This window comes from Tachyglossus aculeatus, chromosome 15, assembly GCF_015852505.1.
Source record: "Tachyglossus aculeatus isolate mTacAcu1 chromosome 15, mTacAcu1.pri, whole genome shotgun sequence".
Taxonomy (NCBI): Eukaryota; Metazoa; Chordata; class Mammalia; order Monotremata; family Tachyglossidae; genus Tachyglossus; species Tachyglossus aculeatus.
This window is the reverse complement of record NC_052080.1, coordinates 7,422,310-7,443,355: the sequence shown is the minus strand read 5'-3', so window position 1 is coordinate 7,443,355 and position 21,046 is coordinate 7,422,310. Positions and strand designations below refer to the sequence as shown.

Below are 21,046 nucleotides of genomic sequence, written 5' to 3'. Positions count from 1 at the left end.
CTCCCAAGTGCGTAGTACAGTGTTCTGCAGTAAGCGCTAAGTAAATACGATTGATTGATGTTTATTTAACTGGAGGTGGCCAGGAATGAGTGTCCTTGAGCTCCCAGGAGTTCACCTTCCACTCCAATGACTGTCAGCTGAAGGCAGCTGCTGAGGCCCAGCTTTCCCCCTCAGTGACCTGAGCTGCCTGACTTGGGAGGTGCTTGGAAGTTGCCATGGGAACATGGCTCAAGGTGTGTTGGAGAACAGCAGCTCAACACAACAACCTCCACCTTGGTGTGATGCCTAGCTTGGTGGGGATGGCGGGAAGAGAGGGTGAAGAGGTGGGGGTCTCAGGCCTTATTTTCTTGGTACCGTCAGATTGTGTCCCTTCCCCCGGCATCCAGCTGCAGATTAGGGACTAAATCTATTTGTTCTAGAGAGCCCTCGCATTTGACATCCTCATCCATTCATTCATTCAATTGTATTTATTCAGCACTTACTGTGTGCAGAGCTCTGTACTAAGTGCTTGGGAAGTACAAGTCGGCAACATAGATGATCGCTACCCAACAACGGGCTCACAGTCTAGAAGGGGGAAACAGACAACAAAACAAAGCAAGTGGACAGGTGTCAAGTCATCAGAATAAATAGAAATAAAGCTAGATGCACATCATTAACAAAATAAATAGAATAGTAAATATGTACATCCTCACCACCCTCCTCTTCCAAATTCCTAGGGCCCAAAGGACAACTGTGGGAAAAGCCTTTCACCGGGATCGTGGCCATTAAAGCTGATGAAGTTGATTCTCTGGTGAGACCACATCTTTCCTCTTGAATTCAAATCGCTGACCCCCCTTTTCATGTTCTCTGTTGGCGTTTAAAATTCATTCATTGTAAGAGAGCCAGTAATAGTTCTAGAGAGGCATTTCCATTCACATTTTAATGAATTATAAAGCTCTTTTAAGTCAAGGGTCTGAACTCCCCAGAAAACGCGACATGGGATTTTTCACTTACTGTAATTTTTTTTGAGCTCTGATTATTCAGTTCTGTTTCTTCAAACACACATGTAGAGTGCTGCTTTCTGACACAGTTGGCAGGGATAGTCTCACTTGTAGGATAATTTTCTGTCAAGTGGACATCTTGACACAACTTCAGTGGCAGAATACAGCAGAGAGGATGGCTTTGGTATTGATCTTCTCTAAAGAAAAGTCCTGTAACCATAGAATCATCAGAGATATGTTTGAAAGGCTGAAGGCAACAAGTACTCTACCCTTAACAGGAGGACAAAATGCACAGAATAAAAACATCAAAAAAAAAGGGGGGGGGGAGAGAAAGAGACCTAGCTATAGAGCAACAAAAGTTGTCCTGGTCCAGAGGCTTCCTGTTTACTGTCTTCTCTCTCCCTAATATTGAAAACTTGGAGGTAATGTTGCTCAAATTAAATAAGTATTTCCCTTTTACCATTGGTGGAGAGAAGAACAGTGTTGCCTAGTGGAAAGAGCACAGGCCTGGGAGCCAGAGAACCTGTGTTCTAATCCTGGCTCTTCCAGTTGTCTGCTGTGTGACCTTGGGCAAGTTCCTTGACTTCTCTGTGCCTGTTTCGTCATCTGTAGAATGGGGATTAAATACCTTTCCTCCTTCCTACTTAGACTGCAAGCCTCATGTAGGCTAGGGACTGTGTTCAATTTGATTGACTTGTACCTATCCCAAAGCTTAGAACGGTGCTTGATACACAGTAAGTGCTTAACAAATACCATAATATTAGTGAAAATAATTCTGGGAGTTGATTATTACCATTTTCATGATCACTGGTAAAGGGAGACAGTTGCCCTTTATGTTTGAAGATAGTGCTATGAAGGGTGAAAATTTTAACTGGGGTACATTAATCAGTCAAGCAGTGGTACTTATTGAAGTCCTACTGAGTGCTAAGCATTATACTAAGCACCCTGGAGAGTAGAGCAGAAACAAAGCACACAATCCCTGCTCTTAAGGAGTTTACCAACTAATGGGGAAGGCAGACAAAATGTATAGCAATAATGGGGAAGCAGCGTGGCTCAGTGGAAAGAGCACGGGCTTTGGAGTCAGAGGTCAGGGGTTTAAATCCTGGCTCTGCCAATTGCCAGCTGTGTGACTTCAGGCAAGTCACTCAAATTCTCTGTGCCTCAGTTACCTCATCTGGAAAATGGGGATTAAGACTGTGAGCCCCCTGTGGGACAACATGATCACCTTGTAACCTCCCCAGCGCTTAGAACAGTGCTTTGCACATAGTAAGCGCTTAATAAAAAAAGCACTTGAATGAAGAACAATAGAAGACACGAAAGATTTGCTCAAGGAGCTTACAATAAATCTTTCAGAGAAAGTGGGAGTGGAGTAAATATTGCATTTACAAAATTTCCATTTTAAAGAATGAAAAATAATGAAGGAACTCAAAAAAATAATATCTAAGCAGAGAGTGTCTAAGTGCCTATTGAGCTAATAGGCAAGAGCTGGAAACAGAACTTGGAGCAAGTGTTGTTCCAAGATTTATCTACTAGACTTCTGTAATTATTTAGACTTTTAGATAATTGGCTTACATCCATTCATTGTCATATTTATTGAGCACTTTGTGCAGAGCACTGTACTAAGAGCTTGGGAGAGTGCAATAAAACAATAGGCGGACATAGTCCCTGTGCCCCCAATGAGCCCACAGTCTAGAGGGGGAATCAGACACTAATATAAATAAATTACAAATATGCTGTGGGGCTGGGAGGGGGGATGAATAAAGGGAACAAGTCAGGGTGGCATAGAAGGGAGTGGGAGAGGAGAAGCAGTTCGTGAGATGAGAAACAACTAATTGGGTGGTTTGGAGGGTGGATTCCGAAGGGCTGGGTGATCTGAAAAGATGGTGAGAAAAACCCAATTGATAATAAAGTCTAATAAGAGATAAAGAAAGAGGGGCCAAGCACGCATAAAGTATCTAAATTAATTCATTCATTCAGTCATATTTATTGAGCGCTTATTGTGTGCAGAGCACTGTACTAAGTTGGCAAGATATAGAGATGGTCCCTACCCAACAATGGGCTCACATTTTAGAAGGGGGAGACAGACAACAAAACAAAACATGTGGACAGGTGTCAAGTCATCAGAACAAATAGAAATAAAGCTATATGCACATCATTAACAAAATAAATAGAATAGTAAATGTGTACAAGTGAAATAGTGATAAATCTGTACAAACATATATACAGGTGCTGTGGGGAGGGGAAGGAGGTAGGGCGAGGGGGATGGGGAGGAGGAGAGGAAAAAGGGGGCTCAGTCTGGGATCTAAATGATCAGGTTGATTGATTTTAGGTAATACCAGGGAAACCAAAGAATATTCCATCAAGCATTTCTCCCTTGAAAAATCACATTACAATGTGTAATTAGTTGAAGTTGTGGAGCTGATTTTACTAATCCAAAAGAGCTATTTTTATCCCCTATATAATTCATGATTATATATGAGAAAGACATTAAACTTATATACATGAAGGACCATTCATATTATTTGAAGCAGTCTGCCTATTTTCTTATTAGTCAAACAAATATTTTATTGATTCTTTTGATAGATTTAGCTGACACTGATAATGGGAAGGAAGATGATAAACTAAATCAAATATTGTAAATATAAATTGTATTATCCTCCCATTGTGTGTTACTGGGATATTTATGGCTGACGGTCAAAGAATAACCAGTTCAGTAGGAGAGATAAATTTTATTCCTTAGGCAAAGGAATTCTGAAATAATGAGAATAAATATTGCAATCTTATTTATGCTCATATTCACTAATATTCATTACTTGGAAATATCAGTCCTCAATCTTGGAATCCGGAGCCATTTGCCTGGATTATCTCTTAATGATGAGAGTCCTGGACCTTTTATAGCAGTCACATACAGCATCTTCTGCAGTTTCACCAGCCCCCCTCTTTGAACCAAACTTTACATCAAATGATAGGACAAGAATATCAGTCAAACAAATCAATAAATGGCGTTTACTGAAGTACGCCAACCTACCTGTTTGTCTATCTAGGTGTACACTCCATTCTCCTTCTCCTTATCTCCTTGTAGTTAGATTTGTCAGATTTCAGTTTTCATTGTGTAGGACCGTCGTTCCAGTCTGGACCCACTGAACCAGCATTTGAGCAGAAAGGCAAGGCTTGTGCCATTCAAATGTGGCACTGTTGTATTTCTTCTTTCTTCTTTTTCAACTCCTACCTCTGGCCTATGTTCTGCTGCTCTCTCCAGATAACACCATTGTAGGTTGCTCACACTTGGGATTGGTGTGTGTTTGCAACTGTGCTTGTGTGTATGTGTTTCTGTGTCTGTCTGTGAGAAGCTGACTGCCTTTTGTTTGAGTAATTTTTTGGTAAGTTATTTAAGTCCTTTGCTATGTGCCAGGCATTGTACTAAGCTCTAGGGTAAATACAAGCGAATCAAGATGGACACAGTTCGTGTCCCACATGGGGCTCACAGGATTAATCCCCATTTTATAGATGAGGTAACTGAGTCAGAGAGAAGTGATTTGCCCAAGGTCACATAGCAGACAAGTAGCAGAGCAGGATTAGAACCCAGGTCCTTCTGATTCCAGACCCGTGCTCTATCCACTAGACCGTGTGAAAGAGATAAACCGACGAACATCCTAGCCACTATGGATCCCGAAATCCAGCACAAAACACCCAACAGAGCCCTGTTAGCACTTGGCAAAGCACAGAGTAGGTCAGCCTGGGGGAAGAGTGCCAGAAAAGAGGCTCATCGGAGGGTGAGATCATCCCACTGAAATTGACAAGCAAGTCTCAGTCCAGCAGTGAAGACTTTGGGACTGCTTGCTAATGCCTGAGCCAAGAAATATATTACTCTGCTAGTGGTTTGCACAGTGCCCCTGATCTCTCTCTCGTCCCTGCCAGTTTCGTTCCCGCCAGGTCCCTGGGTGCAGCAAGATAATAGGTGGTAGGGGTGCAGATTTCGTACCCATTTCTGGCCCATATGACCACAGAAAAATGCCAAAGCTGTGCCATAGCATTGCTGACCAATAGCTGGTTTTCTGGGCAACCATCTTCATAGCCACTGTTCTTCACTGCCCATTTTAGCCCGCCTACCACGTAACATGCCTTAGGTGGCTCTTCAGTCAGAAATCTTCATCCCGGAAGCCTCAGCAGTCTTTCCCCTGCACCTTGCTTTTTTTTTGCCCCTCTCCCCCTTCCTCCCCCAAATGGATGCCATTTTGAGAGAGGAAGCAGGATGATTGATAGGCACTATTTAGCCCTCTAAAGATTATGGCCTTTTTGAGTTTGTAATTCATTCAATCATATTTGAGTGCTTACTGTGTGCAGAACACTGTACTAAGCGTTTGGGAAGTACAAGTCGGCAACACATAGAGACGGTCCGTACCCAAAAACGGGCTCACAGAATGTAATCAGATCAGTCAAAGACCCTGTCCCACTTAGGAGTCACAGTGTATCAGGTAGGTAGACCTGGGACTTTATTCTCTTTTTACAGTTGAGGAAACTGAGTCACAGAGGTTAAGTGACTTGCCCAAGATCACACAACAGGCCAGTGACAGGACTAGAACCCAGATGTCCCGACTCTCAATCCTAACCTCTTTCCACTAGGTCACGCTGCCTGTACGTTAAATTTAATGTTTTTTCTTTTTTGAGAAGGAATTTTGGAATATGCAAAAAAAGGCCTCCAGAGTATAACTTAAGGGAGATGCCTTGCAGATTAATAGGATAAAATGATATTTACAGCAAGGTTTTGCTCTTTAGGGAATTTTTAGTAGGTACATAAACACAGAAGCAGAAACAGCTTCTAAGCTGTCTTGGAAACAGATGTAGCAGGTTGTTTTATTTTGATGTTGTCCTAAATATTGAAATGTATTCACGACTTCTACCTTGGATTCTCCAACGAATATTGTGAGGAAGTGATATAGAAGTTCAAAGATTTCCATTCAAATATGCAGTGGCTTTTGTCCCTGAGTAGTGACATTCTCTCTGCTGTCTTTTTCACATCAGCTTCTCCAGGGAAGCAATCTAAAGTAGTAACGAAACAAAGCTTTTTCTCCAGAAGACAAAGGTTTTTTCTCTAGTTTGCAATTTTAAGAAGTAAAGTCTCCTTTTTCAAAACCACACATATCCCACTGTTCTTTTCAGGCTGCAGAATTTCCCTAAATTTCACCTCCTTGGGCACATCTCTTTCACTGCAGTGTTTTTATTACTGGTATTAATAAGCATCCATTCATTCATTCAGTCGTATTTATTGAACACTTACTGTGTGCAGAGCACTGTACTAAGGGCTCGGGAAGTACAAATTGGCAACATATAGAGACGGTCCGTACCCAACAGCGGGATCACAGTCTAGAAGGGGGAGACAGACAACAAAACAAAACATATTAACAAAATAAAATAAATAGAATAAATATGTACAAGTAAAATAGAGTAATAAATACGTACAAACATGTATACATATATACAGGTGCTGTGGGGAAGGGAAGGAGGTAAGGCGGGGGGATGGGGAGGGGAGGAGGGGTAGAGGAAGGAGGGGGCTCAGTCTGGGAAGGCCTCCTGGAGGAGGTGAGCTCTCAGTAGGGCTTTGAAGGGAGGAAGAGAGCTAGCTTGGCAGATATGCGGAGGGAGGGCATTCCAGGCCAGGGGGATGACATGGGCCAGGGGTCGACGGCGGGACAGGCGAGAATGAGGCACAGTGAGGAGAGCCCTAACAATGAACTAAATGGAATTCCCAACCCAAACTGGGCCTGGGAACAGTCTTCATCTCCCTGACTGCAGGATGAATGAAGAAAATCCTGTTATCGACTAGCCAACACTCCACTAAAGAGATTAATCGGGGATTTTCATCTTCAGCACAGTTGAGCCTCTTTCTCTGGCTACTTATACAGAGAGGAGATTGGCTCACTGCCCGAGAGAGGACCTGGGCCTTGCTTGGTTGGTTTACAGTCAAAAGAGGTGACAGGGGAATAACTAACCTAAAGGGAGAGGGAGGGAAGCTTTCCTCAGCCAGGCAGGGCTCTGACCCTCCAGTCAGGAGAGCCCCAGGTCCCACATTCCCACAGATTGGGGCCACAGAGGGGTTTGTTGCAGCCCCAAAAGTTCCATGCTCCTTTTAGAACTGTATTTAATGCCATCTCACCTAAATCACAGTAGCCACTCTCTGAAGTCTTCCGTCCCCTACACTCCACCGAAACTGCCCTCTCATAGGTCACCAATGACCTCCTTCTTGCCAAATCCAACGGCTCCTACTCTATCCTAATCCTCCTCGACCTCTCAGCTGCCTTCGACACTGGGGATCACCCCCTTCTCCTCAACATGCTATCCGACCTTGGCCTCACGGACTCCGTCCTCTCCTGGTTCTCTTATCTCTCCGGCCATTCATTTTCAGTCTCCTTTGTGGGATCCTCCTACTCCTCCCATCCCCTTACTGTAGGGGTTCCTCAAGGGTCAGTTCTTGGTCCCCTTTTGTTCTCTACACTCACTCCCTTGGTGAACTAATTTTCTCCCACAGCTTCAACTATCATCTCTACGCTGATGACACCCAAATCTACATCTCTGTCCCTGCTCTCTCTCCCTCCCTCCAGGCTCGTATCTCCTCCTGCCTTCAGGACATCTCCATCTGGATATCTGCCCACCATCTAAAGCTCAGTATGTCTAAGACTGAACTCCTTATCTTCCCTCCCAAACCCTGCCCTCTCCCTGACTTTCCCATTACTGTAGATAGCACTACCATCCTTCCCGTATCACAAGCCCACAACCTTGGTGTCATTCTCGACTCCGCTCTCTCGTTCACCCCACACATCCAACCCATCACCAAAACCTGCTGGTTTCACCTCCGCAACATCGCCAAGATCTGCCCTTTCCTCTCCATCCAAACTGCTACCTTGCTGGTTCAATCTCTCATCCTATCCCGACTGGATTACGGCATCAGCCTCCTCTCTGATCTCCCATCTTTCTGTCTCTCCCCACTTCAGTCTATACTTCGCTCTGCAGCCCGGATCATCTTTGTGCAGAAACGCTCTGGGCATGTTACTCCCCTCTTCAGAAATCTCCAGTGGCTGCCTGTCAACCTACGAATCAAGCAAAAACTCCTCACTCTCAGCTTCAAGGCTGTCCATCACCTCTCCACCTCCTACCTCACCTCCCTTCTCTCCTTCTACAGCCCAGCTCGCACCCTCCGCTACTCTGCCCCTAACCTCCTCACTTTACCTAGTTCTCGCCTGCCCCGCCGTCGACCCCCAGCCCACGTCCTCCCCCTGGCCTGGAATGCCCTCCCTCCACACATCCGCCAAGCTAGCTCTCTTCCTCCCTTCAAAGCCCTACTGAGAGCTCACCTCCTCCAGGAGGCCTTCCCAGACTGAACCCCCTTTTTCCTCTCCTTCTCCCCATCCCCCCCGCCCTACCTCCTTCCTCTCCCCACAGCACTTGTATATATTTTCTGCAGGTTTATTACTCTATTTTACTTGTACGTATTTGCTATTCTATTTATTTTGTTACTGTTGTGCATATAGCTTAAATTCTATTTGTTCTGACGATTTTGACACCTGTCTACATGTTTTGTTGTCTGTTTCCCCCTTCTAGACTGTGAGCCCATTGTTGGGTAGGGACTGTCTCTATATGTTGCCAACTTGTACTTCCCAAGCGCTTAGTACAGTGCTCTGCACACAGTAAGCGCTCAATAAATACGATTGAATGAATGAACGAATGAAAGAAAGTCCAGTTCCACAGTGAGGTACTAACCTCAACTTATTCTGGCCTAAGAGATATTGATTGGAATATACTGAAGAGTTTTACAGAAATCTAGTTGGATTTCTGCAGCTGGAAGTCTTCAAGTTGCTTGGTTATTCAATCTGCAAAGTATGTGGGGTTCTGGTTCTGTCTTTTCTGGAATTCATAAGGAAAGCTCAAATTTGGTAGATGTCGGAGTTGAGATCTGTACGTGGGCTCTTAATCTGACAATTTGTTTCTCTCATGAAACACTTGTAGTTGTACCATACCAACTCTTAAGATTTGATTCTGCTGTTGAGGTATTTCAAGCCCTGAAACTCCACGACCAGTTAATTTACCCCTCCGAAAAATGTTCAGAAGCAGACAACAAGCACCTCCTTGGCAGAGCCTTGAACTTCACCCAAGACGAAGCCCATCCTGAGTTCTCTGCTTCTTCCATCCCATCGGGCAGAATTCAGTGGGCCCCAGGTGATCTTCTAGCCCTGTAGGCCAGAGTCCTCAAGGCTGGAAAGTAAAAGAAAACTGAAGGGTGGAAAAAGGAACTTGGAAACAGAATAAAGGCACCGAAAACTGATGAAGAGGAGAGAAACTCCTTAGAGTTTTCACTTTTCTGTGGAGGGTGAGGTGGTAGTCGCCACTATTTTATTTCTGAATTTGCTTCTGACAAATGCTTTTTCCAGTGCCTTTGGGACTACTAAATCTAGGTCCTTGGCACATAGTTGAAATAGCACTTCTTGTACATTTCCTACTCTTTACATCATTTTCACGGAATCCATTTTATGCTGACCTGGAAATTTTATGGAGCCTAGATAATTAGAATGATTTTCTGGCCTTTCTCTCCTACCACTAGGAGACTAAGCATTCACAGGGTTAAATGTGAGGGATTTGAAAGATATTTAAGTATCATCTGATTTTCATCTAAGAAGCTGGTGGTTTCAATATTTGATATTTAACACTTGAAAAGATTAGTTTCTTTAAGGATAGAGATACAGACTGTCAGAGGTTGAGAGGTTAGGAGAAAAAGTCAGGGAGGTTGTACTTGTGGTGATATATGCTTTTGGAAGCATATATCTTGTATATATGTGCTTGTGGATCTATGCTTATATATGTGATATATGCTTGTGGAAGCATGATTACTACACGTTGAAAATTTTGGTTTTTTTTAATGGCATTTATTAAGCGCTTACTATGTGCAAAGCACTGTTCTAAGCGCTGGGGAGGTTACCAGGTGATCAGGTTGTCCCACGGGGGGCTCACAGTCTTAATCCCCATTTTACAGATGAGGTAGCTGAGGCACAGAGAAGTTAAGTGACTTGCCCAAAGTCACACAGCCGACAATTGGTGGAGCCGGGATTAGAACCCCTAACTCTCACTCCAAAGCCCGTGCTCTTTCCACTGAGCCACGCTGCTTCTCGGCGTGTTAAAAATTAACACGCTTGTTAAAAATTAACCCGTGTAATTTGTGTCAAACCAATTTGAAGTCATGGAGCCTTTTAGCATTTTATAGAATGGAGCAATAAAATAGAACATAATTGTGATTTGCTTGTGTTTACAGTACTTTTGCTCTTTGCCGTGCCATGGAGTGTAATTTGACTGTTCTCCTAAATATGAGAGAATCCAATTCATTATTATCAGCGAAAGGATTCGGCAGGATTGGGAATTTTAAATTTTGTTTAGATTATTAAGGAAGTGAATTCTCTAAACGGAGAATCACTCAGCAGAGTGCAAAGGGACCGAAGAGTTGGGGAAATCCTGATGTGGCAAAACCCAGGGAAATGACCTCGCCATCCACAATCTCTCACTCAATCCCCTATGCCCAAAGGTACACATTGCAAGGTGCTTAGTTAGAATGGCTGCAATCCGCACTGAAGAGGCAGGATATCCCTGAGTCCTCATCAGCATTCTGAAAGTGACCTCTGAATGTGGAATTTAGAGTAGCTTAACTGATTAGGAATGAGTGGAGGGCTGGGGGTGGCATTTCCACTTGTGAAAATCATAGGAAAAGCCAAAGCAAGATATGAAAAACAGAAGAAAGAACAACAGCAACCACAAAAATATACAGCTCTTGTTGCGCAACTAGGCAGACCCGAGCCAGAAAATGAGTACTGGAAAAAGGCTTGTGCAGCCAAGGATGGTTTTTTTTAGGTGACAGGACCAGATGGTCACTTCTACCTTTGGGCCGATTAAGAAGGACTGACCCCCAACATATGCGTAGCCGGACTAGCAGGCAGAATAGCATGGCGCTGTGATTAGGAAATTCCATTTTAGACAAGATCAAGGACGGAGAAGTTGGTAGTGGTATTTATTTTCCCCTCAGATGGCCATAATAGCTCTCACGTTGAACTGGGGCCTCTCCCCAGGTATAGGCCACCCTCGGGCGGTGGTGATAAATTGCTCTATCATGCTGGTGGAGGAGTGTGGACTGTGCTGAGTATATATTTTTCAAACATCTACAGAATGTATGTTGGTCAAAACATAAATGCCTGGGAACCCCATGTGGGATGGGGATTGTGTCCAATCTGCTTCTCTTGTACCTAGTCCAGGGATTAGAATAGTGTTTGGCATATAATGCTCGTTGTGGGAATATGTCTGGCATATTGTTTTTTGTCCTCTCCCAAGCACAGTGTACTTGCACACCGTACTTGTACAGTGCCCTGCACACAGTAAGCACTTAATAAATATGATTAATTATAAGTGCTTAACAGGTAGTACGACCACTACATATATTTTATGCCTAATGTAGGACTCTGGCAATAAATTCTTGTTGAGGGACTGCCTGTGTCCTCATGGCATTATGGTTAAGTGGTATGCAGAAGTTTTTCTGAAATAATACAGTCCTGATCTACCAGAGCTTTGTGATCCTTTCTCCAAAGGTCCATCCTGAAAGAAAGGTTCGCAGCAATTGTATTCACTTTGGCGATCTGGAAGGCACTTCTTGCATAGTACCTGACGGGCTCGGGAGTTTTCTGGGTAGATTTGCTGTGGAATGTCTGGCTGGGGTGCTCAGGGGATGAAATGTACTCCCCAGATCTTATCCACTCTCCTGTGTGCCTGCCGTTTAGTGTGGAACTAGGAAAAAGTACATGCACTTGTCTGGTTTTCAGAAACAGCTAGCCGTGAAAAAGCCAGAAGGCCTAAATTAATCTGTCTCCTGGTAATGTGAGAGCAGAGGACTGACAGATTAGTATTTAATCAGCAGGCTCTTTGAACTGGCCCTGAAATGTCAGATCATATCCTCTTCCATGAGAAATGAAGATGTGAAATAGGCAGCTGTATGGTGTATGTCTACCTTTGATAAAGAGCCTAAATCTAACTAACTTAAAGGTATTTTGTTACCAATCGTGGGGAATTTTGGCATTTTAATGAATGGAAAATCGGCTTCCAATGCTTCAGAAGTAGGGTTTTTTCCAGCCACTCAATTTGCCACCAATTTTCTTCTCTTTTCAGAGGTTTGATGAAATGCCGTAGTTGAAGCTGAGAGTCTTCTGATTCATGCTCTTCCAGATGAGAGCTCCTCCAGAGGCTTTTCTGAACATCTGACAGGGAGCCGAGCACATGACTAATTGCCCTCTGAAAATCAAGCTGACGCTATTGAAGACTGAAGCCAAACTGGACTCTTAGGTGAGTGTATACACTTGGGAAAATATATTACTGTTTTATTCTTTTTAATAATAACCATCATGCACTCGAACCATAGTAAACACCGTTTTAAGTGCCAGAGTAATTCCAAGAAAATCACATAAGAAACAGCCCCTCAGCCCACAAGGGGACTTAAAACTAAGTAGGGGAAGAGGGACCCATAGAACAGTAAGAATGTAATCTAAAACTAATGAAAACAGATTAAAATGAAGCAGCCCAAACTGTCAGGATTGATATATGAAAATCTAACCCTACTTTGGAGGGGTCATTTTACGGTTCTTCATTGTCTCTGGGGAACAATCCTTGGTGAGAAATCGCCATGGGTTTTGGACTATTTCAAAAATTCTCAGGGTGGCTTTGGCTCACCCTCTCTTTCTTCCTCCCTCACCCTGTGTGTGGAGAGAGGGAGGGAGAGGAAGAGGGGGAAGTAGGAAGGGAAGAGAATGGCCAGGTGTCCACGTTGTCCTTTGGGTTCAAAGATGACCTTACTCATGTGAGATTTATTAGCACATAAGAAGGTGGAAAGATTGATTCTTTACTGACAACCCTTTCCCCATCGTGTGCAGGTAAAGCTTGCCCCTTGCATTTATTCCTGATAGCGCCTTCCATGATTTTCTGTCTGTCTCTTTGTGTTGGATTTTCTTAAAGCATCTGTTCCCAGCATCTGTTTCTGAGGGCTGATTCATCTCCTGCTGTTGTCTCCCAACTGTCCCTGGCCACGCCATATCGTCAGAGGTCATGCTTCAGGCGGTCTCTAAAATGTTTCATCTGCCCATCTTAACGTCCAATGGAAATCAAAACAAATTTTGAAACCCAAAACGTTACAAACCTGATGGCTGGGAGACCAGTGTGTAAATTAAATATTTCAACAAGCCCCGTTGCATAAATTGTCATGTGAAGTGGAGAACCTGAAAATTTTTCTCTCGGCATTTTCACTCAGGCATTCTCGGCCTGAGTATTTTTGCTTCTCTCTTTTGCAATTAAGGACTTCCCTATCAGGGCCAAATTTATGCTTCCACATTCAACACAGTCACGGTTGAATAGCTTTAATCAACTACCAATTAGTCCAAATCTATAACTCATTTAATCCAGGGTCCTCCCAGAAATGCGGTTTCTCTTTTCAAACTGGAAAGCAAATGTCAAATAGTTAAGCAAATGATTTCAGCCCCCGATGAGTAGTTCTTAGAGTGTTATTTCTGTAACCTGCTCAAGAGATTGGTTATAGTAAACTCATTTTTTAGCAGATTTTATTCAGTTAAACATTGCTCCAGATGGTTGCTGTCAAAATGTTTCTTTTAATTAGTGTCAGCAAACTTCTCCTGGGCCTTTAAAATTCATTTTAAATCGCATGTTGTCTATATTCATAATAAGATTGGAAATGTTACTAATAACCAGCTCCCTGGACTTTCACCTATATCCATTTTTACAGATTCCAAATGGAGTAATAGAACCATCTTTACTACATAATCATTAAAGGAGAAATGCTGTCTTTGGAAGATTTTCATGTTTTCAGGGTGGATTTTCAGATCTGTAGTACTGACCCTAAAGTTCTCCATTCATTAGCGATGAGAATAAACCCCAGTTAGCCACAGATGTCTGATTTGCAGTAGGGTTACTGTCTTGAAAAGTCATCATCATCAACTGATATTTGCTCAGGGTGCTGGGAACACTTCACGGGGCATTTTCCGTTCAAGGAAATTGAGTTGAAGTCCACACCCAGTGGGTCACAAAGTGAACACTTTTGGGTATTTTTAATGATATGGTGTGAAGCAGCATGGCCAACTGGGTAGATCACGGGACTGGGAGTCAGAAGGACCTGGATTCTAATCTGCCACTTGTCTGCTGTGTGACCTTGGGTAACTCACTTAACTTCTCTGGGCCTCAGTTACTTCATCTGTAAAATGGGGATAAAGGCTGTGAGCCCCAAGAGGGACAGAGACTGTGTCCAACCTGATTAGGTTGAATCGAACCCAGCGTTTAGAACAGTGCTTGACACATAGTAAGCACTTAACAAATACCATCATTAGTAGTATTGTTATCATTATTACAGTGCTCTGCACACAATAAGCGCTCATTAAGTACCATTGATTGACTTATCCTCATTGGGCCTCAGGTTCCTCTACTGTTGAATGAGGATAGATCCCTCTAAGACTGTGAGTTCGGGATCCCCAGTATTTTCCCTAATTTTTTTTTAGCTCACCTGTGAAATAATTTGAAGGGTGCCTGCAAGAGAATAACAGGCTGTAGAGGTGGCAAATCAATTATGAGAAATTAGCCTGACAGAGGGCATATTTCATTAGCAAACTAGGTTCATTGCTGTTCTTGTCCAGAGCCAGCCTCAGTCTTGTTGACTCAAGAGGTTCAGTTCAGCCAGCAAATTTATACTTCTTGGTTGTTATAAGTAGAGTACAAGAAAGTGTTTCCTTTTGTCCAGTAACAGGTTGGGAGAAGTTAGTGGAAGGGCATATGGCTGATTTGGATAAGTAGTTCAATTTGCTAGGATTGTGAAGTTCAGCATGGCAGTGGAGTGTGATATACCTATCAGCCTTCTCTTGCTGCCCAGAGATAAGAGTTTACAATCCAGGATATAATAGGCTGAGGCACATTTCTGGGTCACGGCTCCAAGTTTGAAGACCGCTTCGGTAGATATTTAGGTTCTGATTGAGAGAATGAACTCTCTCCTCCTTCTCAGTGCATTTAGACACACTGCAATGTGATGAGAGGGAAATGACAACAGTATAGATCGTTGTTCATACCCCTTTAACAGGCTTTACTTCACTCATCAATGGAAAACTAATGGTTTGCTTGAAATACATCATCACACTGAGGTAATTATAAATTTTCAGACTTGTTTTAGAGCACCTAGAGATACTATTGAATCACTCACCATAATGACACTGTTCACAAATGAGAATGACGTTCAGAATTTGCATATCAATCTCATTCCAAGATGTTTCACAATAACGGGCAATAATATATTTGAATCCATTCTCCTGCATGATTAATCCTGAAAGTGTTGGACGTAATCTATTACTGCCTCTGTGGGTAGCCTTGATAGAAAACATAGAGTAAAAGGGTTATGAAGGAAATTCCTCACAGGGAAACTGGTACAGTAATAACACACGTTACCACATTCAAACCCTGAATGAAATTCTGCCCTTGGGCCAGAATTATATTCCTGAATTTTTTCAGTGAATCAAAAAGGACACGCTCTTGAAATGACAAAGTATATCACAGTCCACTGAAAATATTATTAGACTGTAAACTCCTTGAGGGCAGAAGCCATATACCTGCAAACACTCATTACAGCAAGAGGACATTCAATATCAACTGACTGTTAGTCTGGTTATTATTTCCATTGAGGATTTTAAGCATATATATGTAAAATGAATGAATGCACATAATACAGTTGTTAGTGAATCACCACTCATCTGTAAAATGGGGTTGAAGACTGGGAGCCCCTTGTGGGACAAGGACTGTGTCCAACCTGATTAGCTTGTATCCATCCCAGCACTTGGTAATAATAATAATAAGAAGAAGAAGAAGAAGAAGAAGAAAAAGAAGAAGAAGAAGAAAAAGAAGAAGAAGAAGAAGAATGGTATTTGTTAAGCGCTTACTATGTGCCAGCACTGTTCTAAGTGCTGGAGCAGATACAAAATTATCGGGTTGTCCCACGTGGGGCTCACAGTCTTCATCTCCATTTTACAGATGAGATAACTGAGACACAGGGAAGTTAAGTGACTTGCCCAAAGTCACACAGCTGACGAGTGGCGGAGCCGGGATTAGAACCCATGACCTCTGACTTCTAAGACAGAGATATTTCCACTAAGCCATGCTCCTTCTCATAGCTCACATGTACAGTGTCTTGCACATAGAACATGCTTAACAAATGTTGTTGTTGTCATTATTACTATTATTTGTTCAGGTGGGAATGGCTGAAGGGATCATTCTGCCCCCAAACTATAGAAAGTTTAGACCCAAATGGGACTCTGCTAGCCCATCACAACACTGAGGACCTTCATCCCCTTTGGATATCCTGAATCCCAGAGCGGGCTCAAGCCTGAATCCTCAAAGTACGCCAAGCTGCTCCGGAGCTCAAAGGAGCTGCGTACATAAAGTGAAAATCTGGTGTAGATTTGGGGGAAAGTGCTGCTTGTAATGAGAAAGGGGAAGACAGATGCCCTTATAATTTTTTTCTGTATTGTGTATTGATCCTGAAGGTATCTCACTGCCAGGATACACAAGGACAAATTACCTCATTAATTTTAGCGAGTCTGCAATTTTTCTTCACACAGACAAGAGAACCTACAATCAAGAACAACCTACAGTCAGGCTATTTACCTGGGCTGAATGTTTGGAAAGCAGTATTGGGGTGACGTGAGAGTGGGGGAACGCACAGGCTTCTTCCTTTTAAATTAGGCAGACCTCGAGAGCCCCCCTGGAACTGTTTGACTTCCACCGCAGTAACTCAGAGACCTGTGGGGAAGAGGGGATCCTTTGAGTGTGGGACCATTGAGGGGAGTCGTTGAAACTTTCATGGGGAGATTGGAGGCTTCACTAGTCCCTGCAGCTGCCTGTAGTTAAAGGAAGCAAAGAGACCAGCAGAAGGAGGAGTTAAGTTCCCTCTCCGAGACACAAACCAGCAGGAGCCACTGAAAGATCTTAGCCTCCCTGTTGCTTCAGAAAGCTACGATGTGGAAGAAGGGGCTGGGATCTCTCCACTCTGCTCTATCCCTTAAAGGAGAATCCAGGAACCATCCACTGTCAGTCAATCAATCAGTCGTATTTATTGAGTGCTTACTGTGTGTAAAGCACTGTACTAAATGCTTGGAAGAGTACAGCATAGCAATAAAACAGACACATTCCTTGCCCACAGTGACCTTCTAGTTTAGAGGGGAGACAGTAATATAAATAAATTATGGATAGGTACCAGTGCACTCAGCCTCAGTCCCCCCCGGCCCCCCATCTCCTTTTCCATGTGCTGTCTATAATCAGTTAAATGCAACTTGAACTCCTGCACATTAGAGACAGTGTAGGTAAATGGCCACTTTTAGTTTTGGCATGTGCAGATATCATTTTGTAGAACAGTGGGCCTGCTTGAACTGTCTTGGGATGCTGTGGTAATGTGGCTACATAGACCAAAGCTCTCTTCTTGTCTAAATTTCCACTTAGCCCCTCCCCACCAAAGTGCTTCAGATTGGAAAAAATCTCAAGTAGTAAAAATGATTTTTGCTGGATCTGCTTTCCTAAAAAATTATAAAAAGCTACAGAAAACTTTTGAATGATTGCAGATGCGGGATTTCCCCTGTTGAACTTCATCTCACAGTGAGATGGAAATGTTTCCCACGCTAGAACTCAGCCTCCATTTTTCCCCCTGAAACTCAAAATATTTTGTGAGTTTTTAAGTGGGAAAATTATTCTCTTTCTAAGAACAAAAGATATCACTCAAAGTGAGAGAATCATCTGAAAAATCTAGATATTCAAGGATAGAAAAGGCCAGGCAGAGATGAACACACTTTCAACTTGCCCCACCAGTCTTCCGAGAGATTTCATTTGCTGGTCCTGGCAGCTGCAAGTGACTCTGCTAAGGTAATTACTCTCCTTCAAGCCTTAATGAGTAATTACTGCAACAACTGTGTGTCACCGATCGCTTGCAAATACCATCAATAAAGCAAATCTGTACCCTTTTCATGTGTATGAAAGGTGCAAATTGAGAACCATAACAGTACAAGGGACACCATCCAATTCTGTGCCCCTCATAACCACATACTGAACTCCCATTAACCTCCAATTATTTTTCCATTTTAACGACAAGTCGACGGAAGTTCGGCTCAGGTTAGGGCCGTAGCGACTAGAACAGAAGTCGGTATACCATTCTTAGCCAGAAACCCTGGGTGTTTTTCTGATGATACACAGTCATTGAAAGGAAACCACACCTATGCTTTTCTGTAGACCTAATCAACCGCAGTCACAAACAGCCTCAGAATAGTTAATCGTGTGCTTCGTTTCATTACGTTCTGCACTGAAAAGATGTAGAAAGGAAAACGTTCCCTGTCCGATGGTATTATTATCTTCAAATGGCGTAAATATTTTCTGTGGAGACCGTGGCTGTATAAATAAAGCAAAGAAGAGGGTAGAGCTCATTGTCTAGTCAATCCTTGGAAACATTGTTTTTTTCTTTGACCAAATGCTACAGTTTGGCCATCTGCGATGTTGATATAGCCAGGTTAGAAGGCCAAAGCTAAAACAGAGCCAGGCGCTAGAAACTTGAAACATGACAACACAACCGGGGGTGGTCTTTTTGTGTGCACAATCCGATGGAGGCTGCTTGTCCACTATTGCCTTGTTAGTCGCACTTGGTGAATTTGACCATCAGTGCTGTTTTCTCCCAATACAATGGACAGCTATTTATATATAGATTGGTAGAACCAGGTAATCGAGTTAGCGTTACTCTCATTTTCTAAAAAAAAGTCATGGAATTATTTTATTGTTGACTGTTTGTGCCACATTTAGATGCAGTGTAAATATACTTCCACTGTACATGAATTGACAGAGCTTTTGATTAGTGTCTTGTCTGTCACCCAGTGGGACACAATTTCATGGAACCACCCCAGCCATCCAAATATTAGCACGTGGTCCATACAAAAGCCTAGAAACTTCTTTGGTCATAGGAGATCTGCTAGAGAAATTTTACTTGATGTGAAAAACCCTTAATTTCATTTGACAACCCAGAAATAATGCAGTATTTTCCCTGCAGTAAACAGTGTGTCACCTCAGAGCTGCACAACATGCATATTTCAGAAGCTCTGAGCTTTGGTCGAAACGAATATTGGATGTGAAGATTGGATACTTTCTCCCAGAAATATCTTGGGGGATACTCTTAAGTCATATTCTGGACAGAATATAAGTCATGTTCATGCCTCTGCAGTATTGACAGAAGAATGAAATAGTTATATGGATACACACTCTGATTCGGTAATACACAGGGAAGGCACACAAGAGTTTTAAAGATCACCTGTTTGTGCTCTAGGCTTCATTTTGGTTTGGAAAAATGCACAGTGGAAATAAGTTGGATAATTAACAGGGGAAATAATTGAAAGTTCTTACCGGGGAAAGAAGTAGGGCATCTTTAGAGAGGAGGAAGAAGCTAAGACTAAGGGATGACAGTAGTAAATCTCTTCTCCTCCTCCTTCCAAGCTATCCTTAGGCTCCCACTGCCAAACCTTTGCTCGTACCTCATCCCCTAGCCTGAAAATCACTCCCCAGGCAAATCCACTGGGTCACAGCCTTCCCCATCTTCAAAGCCTTCCTGAAAACCCACCCCTCCAGGAGATGTTCCCAATTGATTTCAATAATAATAGTAATAATAATGATAATAGTATGTTAAGTGCTTACTGTCCTTAGTGCTACGGGAGATGCCATCCAAGCAGATTGAACACAGTCCTTGTCCAACATCGAATGGGGAGAGGAAGAACAGGTATTCATCCCCAATTTATAGATGAGGAAACTGAGGCACAGAGAAGTTAAGTGAGTTCCCCAAGGCCACACAGCAGGATTAGGAGCCAGGTCCTCTGGCTCCCAGACTTTTTCCATTTGGCCCAGTTGTTTCTCCACTCTGATGGGGTCCCATGGGCACTTGGTCATTCAATGTTTTCCTCACACTGATATGACATACGGAGAGGGGGATTAATCTCCCCTTTTACAGATGGGGGAAACTGAGGCTCCTTCAGGATGTGTCAACCCAACATTCATCTACCTCGCCGCCAACCTCTAGCCCACATTCCTACCTCTCTTCTGGAACCCCCCCCCCCGCCTTATATCAGAAAGATAATTGCTCTCCCCAACTTGAAAACCTTATTGAAGGCACATCTCCTCCAAGAAGCCTTCCTTGACTAAGCCCGCCTCTCCTCTTCTCCCACTCCTTTCTGTGCCACTCTTACTTGCTCCTTCATTCATCCTCCCTCCCATCTCCTCAGCACATCTGTACATATCTGTAGTTATTCATTTATCTATTTATTTGTATATATTAATGTCTGTCTCCCCTTCTAGACTGTGAGCTCGTTGTGGGCAGAAGTGTGTCTGTTTGTTTTTATGTTGTACTCTCCCAAGCACGATAGTTTGTTTGCCTATTGTCCACATTATATTGTAAAATCCTTGAGGTAAGGAACCAAGTTTCTTGTTTGATTATAGTACAGGACTTCACACTCAGAAGGTATTTGATAAGTAGTATTAAATGCCTTCTAGCAGTAGTAGTAGTAATGTTTATTAAAAACTATGTATGCAGAGCACTATACTAAGTGCTGGGAAAGAGAGCACATGTGGGATTTAAGCACAGACAGTGTCCTTCAGGGGACTCACAATTCTCTAGTATTTCACTTTTTCCCTTCTCTAGACTGCAAGCTTCTCGTGGGTAGGGATTGTGTTTGCCAACTCTGTTATGTTATATTCTCTCAAGTGCTTAGTACAGTGCTCTCTGCACAAAGTAAGCACTCAACAATTACGACTGATTAAAAGCCAACAGAACGGTGAGAGGCTTGTAGTTCTCATGGGCAGCTGAACTGAAGCTTCAGAGATGATGGATGGTAGTTAATGGGGAAGGTGGAGCTCCTGCTGCATTGGGGTCTTGCTGAGATAATAATTGTAGTATTTGTTAAGTGCTTACAGAGTGCCAGCACTGTATTAAG

The 21,046-nt window shown here is 43.0% G+C and overlaps 1 long non-coding RNA gene across 1 annotated transcript in view; it reads left to right on the top strand.

Moving 5' to 3' along the window:
• The window catches only part of LOC119937823, a 102,691-nt gene that overhangs the window by 39,035 nt on the left and 42,610 nt on the right, over positions 1-21,046 (top strand). Inside the window, exon 2 of the long non-coding RNA XR_005454222.1 lies at positions 12,171-12,344. This is a non-coding gene — a long non-coding RNA (uncharacterized LOC119937823). The remainder of the gene's footprint in view (positions 1-12,170; positions 12,345-21,046) is intronic.